Below are 4,727 nucleotides of genomic sequence, written 5' to 3' on the forward strand. Positions count from 1 at the left end.
ATGCTCAGACAGAACGTGCAGATCGTATCCTCGAAGAGATACTTCGCGGATAGTCCATTCTCTTACAAGTTGGAGCGAGCTCTTGCTGATGGTAGAATTTTCCATCGACAATTCAATGCATGCTTCTACAAAGCATACACATTTCACGTGAATGGCTTACGCCATCCATGTATACCCAACTTGCTTGAGAAAAACTCTTATTCAAGGGGGGAGTGCCTCGCTCGAGCAAAGAACCTTCTAGCTCTTGCTTATCACGCATTAGCACTAAGGTAAATGCGAAGGATATTAATGTGGATTTAATTAATATTGAAGTGGATAAACTTAGTAAAAGCGATAATTCTAATACTGACTTCGATAACGTGCTGAAAGATTCAGCATCGAAAATAACAATTATAGTGAGAACAGCAATATGATTATGACATCTCCGCAGTGCGCACCGGTCGCACTGAAGACAAAAACTAAACCGAGTCAGCAGGAGAAATGCTGCTGGCTAGAGAAGCAGTAATCCGTTTCGTATATGATTATATCGCTGATGAGGTGGACCGACAAAACGGGACTCTGACGAAACCGAAAAGCAAACTTTCTTTCATTTAATGGAAACGATCTAGTCCTTCTGTCTACGGTAAACCACCCAAACGTGTAGTGATGATTGTGGGCAGTAATAAATTAAGTCGGCGTCATCGTTCAAATCATTGGCATCTGTTAAGGCCTTCAAAACAACCGGGGTCATGGCCGTTGACCCTACGGGTTCTGACAAGACAACCAAAGAGATGATAAGAAAGAGTTTGATACTTCGTCACACCCTTTCGTTGAGAAGCCATCTTGTGCCTGCCCAGATATATCGGCCCATTTAGTGCACTACATCGCCAAGGCAATGCGTATACGATTGAGCTTCTTCGTAGGATGCTTACGCAGCCTACGTTTTATGTCGGGCGTCTCCGCCCGAAAGGGTTCCAACGAGTTATCTCGTTTGTTGGCGAGGGTATCGACTCTTGCATGATAGTTGGGAACCTCGTTCCAAACTGATGATAGACGTACCGGGTCTTGAACGACAGCACGATGAGACCCATCTTCCTCAACAGAGTGTTCACTAGAGAATAAGCGCTACCCGCGCTTGTAAAAGGATTGAAGGTTCTCAATCCCTTCGCGCATCACACAAGAGATGAGCGCCCTAAAAGGAGGTCTTTAAGAGAGTATGCTTCCTTGGGGGCATTACCTGGACCCTTTAAAAAGCATAGGCATGAGTCAGTAGACGCATTAGCGTCCACTGAAACGTTTTTCATCGCTAACAACTGCACTGAGCCGTACAGCTGCCAGCTTTGCTGCCTCCCAGGCGACGCGCACGGGGTTTGACACCACGCGCAAACGAATTGATATTTGAGCAAAATGAATAATGCAATAAAATTGGAGTTTAAAATAAGAAGATAATAATGCAAAACTTCACAGGGAAATAAACAATAGTATCTCACTATCACTCCACATTATGACTGTTGGATAAGGGGGGATGTAACTGGTGTCTTGTTACATAGGTAATATTTCTTGTAAGAGGAATAATATTGATAATGTTTTCTATGAAAGGAAATAAGCAAAGATTTACAGAAATATTTTCTATATTAATTTTAACTTAATAGCTCATATATTACCAAATTTAGAAATTTTGCCGCAATAAAATATCAGTTCTATTGATTGGTTGATTTAAGTTTGAACCAAACCCGCCAATCATCACTAGACACGATTGCGCAGTGCGCAAGTAGGCGCCATAAATAGTTTTTTATTAATGTAATAAAGTCAGTAGTAGATAGAAGATCGTTACGTAGGAGCTCACTATATTAATACAGTTTTACTTTTTCTCTATTCTAAAGCCTTAGAATTTACCCTTAGTAGCTAAGGGCTCTTAGCTACTTAGAACCTTCCTATGCACGTCGTGTACGTGAAGTTGTCGAGGCGCCTCATCTTCACTGTAAGCAGTGTAGGTTGACTATTGCTGTAATTATACTAGCAAAGGGTGCCATGTTACAAAAACCGTCTCATAAAATGCCCCCTCTCTTATGATCATACAAGGCCGGCCTCGACCCTGTCAAAACAGAGGGGCTGCTGTATTTGATAAATGATGGTTGGTGGCTGAACAACGATTCCTTAAAATTACTATCTTCAGAAATTTTGACTTTCAATTTTACCAAACTTGGTTATATTAAGGCAACAAGGCAATATTTTTTTGATTGGTTAATTTAAGTGTAAATAAACCCCGCCAACCGTTACTAGACACGATTCGGCATGCGCCATACATAGGTTGTTATTAATATGTTAATGTCAGTATATAGAAAAGCATTACGTTGGAACTTAATCTATTAAAGCAGTTTTACTTTACCCTTTACAAAAGCCTTAGTATTGATCTAGAGAAGCTAAGACTCAACATTTCCTCGGCAAGTCAGTGTACGTGAAGTATCGAGGCACCCATCTTAATTGTTATCAGTCCTCGCTAAAGGTGACCCGTTACAGAGCTTAAACAAATGCGCAAAACAATCAATATTGACAGGAAATCTTGACGGGGTGTATTGTTACATGAAATTCACACAATAAGGTTGTTAAATATATTATCTTAAAGGAAGATAATATCTGGAGAGTATTAGTCTACGTAGTAATACTCGGAATAATCTATTGGTAGATATAGGCTATTATATATATTTGCTTCGCGGTCTAGTCAGCGCTGGACGCGCGCAAAGAGATAGATAGGTAAGACTTTATTACACGTTTTATATTAGTTTACAATTAAGTTAGTTATAAATAGATAGAGACAAAAGAACTTCATTATATTAAAAAAAGCTTACTTTTAATTCTCTTTAAAGCAAGTAGTTTACAAAGAGGTTCTTCCTCTGCACGTACTAGTGTACGTGAAGTGACGTGAGGTACCACTCGCACTGAAGCAGTGCGAAGTGGACTTGTACTGAAGCAGTAGAAGTCGGCAGTGCCCCGTTACACCTGGTAGCACTTTGTAGTCCATCCCGAGGACCACAGTCCTATTATCTAACGATGACTAGTTAGATAATAATGGAAATACGCATCACGTTTCGCGTGAAAGCTACTCCTTTCTAAGTGACATAGAAAGGAGGGCGGTCGAACGAATGAGTTTGACCGTAAGGAATGATGCCATCTTGGCCATGCCATCCGGTTTGGACAGAGATGCCCTCCATTCAGCCATCGCCAAGTTCATACAACATGAACTTGACGAAGCGAAGGAGAAGGTAGCCTTGCTTAATCAGCAAGGGTCTCAACAGGCAAAATTGTTGAGGTTACAGCAGGAATAGTCCTCTGTACCTGGGATGACGCAAACGCGTCGTCCCGAACCTTTAAAGATTGACATCTCTAAGTATACGGGAGTCGAAGAAGACTCCCTCTTACGATGCGTTGTCGAGTAGGACGATGCCACAAGGGCTCGTCACATCATCGACGAGCAAATGCAAGTCGCATTTGCTCAGGCAAATTTGGCAGGACATGCCAAAACTTGGGCATTGGGCCTTAAGTTGCGCGACCCATACGCCTTTGGGTCGCTAGAGGTTTTTAAAACCCGACTCAAACAGACGTTTGAACCACCAAGGGCTGAGTTCAGAGCTCGTTCAGAGCTTCTGAAACTCAAGCAAGGCAAGCGTGATGTGCACGCATATGCCCAGCACTACGACTTTTAGCGAGTTGTATTACAAATGGCCCAGTCCATGAACACACGCTGATTACGGTGTTCATGCAAGGTCTTACGGATGGTCCCGTAAAGACCCACCTGTTCCGCTTGGAACTGGATACGCTTGAAGAAGTAATATCCGTTGCGGAACAGGAGGAATTTTGCTTGAGACAGGCTCAAGCCAGTTCGTCATCGTATCGTCCTCCAAGACGAGACGAGCTGGGAGGTCCAGAGCCCATGGACCTTTCTTCTGTCAAAAGCGAGAAACCTCGCTATTCGAACAACAAGCGATTACAGAAATGCATTCGCTGTCATAAGTTAGGACACTACTCTCATGAGTGTAGTGTCCCACGTCCAGCACCGAAAGGTACTGAACGTAATTTTGGACCGTATGCCAAAAAGGGCAACGGTCGCGGATCCGACATTGTTGCGAAATCGCAACAACGAGGCGGACCGCCAAAAAATGGACGGGGTCAGTAGGGGCGCAACGCTCTACTGATCCAGCAATCCCAACAGAATTTGCAAATCTTTTGACTAAAGTTGCTCCAGACACACAATCATTATGTGTCTCTGCACCTGGTGATGAGGTATCCCTCATCACCTTGAAGTTGAAAGTGACAAATGATTTGTTACTCAGAGCCCTAGTGGACTGCGGAGCGTCGAATAACTTTATTCGTCGCCAGTCACTAGAGGGTCGTAGGCTCAAATATGTTGAGCGCGACATCCCTCCAACGAGGATGACGGTGCGTCTAGCGACAGGCGCATCGATAACAGTAATGAAACGCGTAGTGAAATTTCACTACACGTTAAGAGATTTACAGTATGATGATGATTTCATCGTACTGGATTTGGATGACAAATTTGATGTCATCCTAGGTTTACCTTGGCTCAGAAAATACGAGCCAAGGATCAGCTGGCAGCATCGATCCGTAAAGATGCCTGCCACTTGTTCATCAGATGGCCATCTGATGAACGTCTTGGAGCGTCCACAAGCGTGTGGATGTACTACGAGTGAGTGCGATGGCCTCACTTGTGGTACGGTCGTTAGTACAAC

The sequence above is a fragment of the Bremia lactucae genome, linkage group LG3 (genome assembly GCF_004359215.1).
Source record: "Bremia lactucae strain SF5 linkage group LG3, whole genome shotgun sequence".
NCBI lineage: Eukaryota > Oomycota > Peronosporomycetes > Peronosporales > Peronosporaceae > Bremia > Bremia lactucae.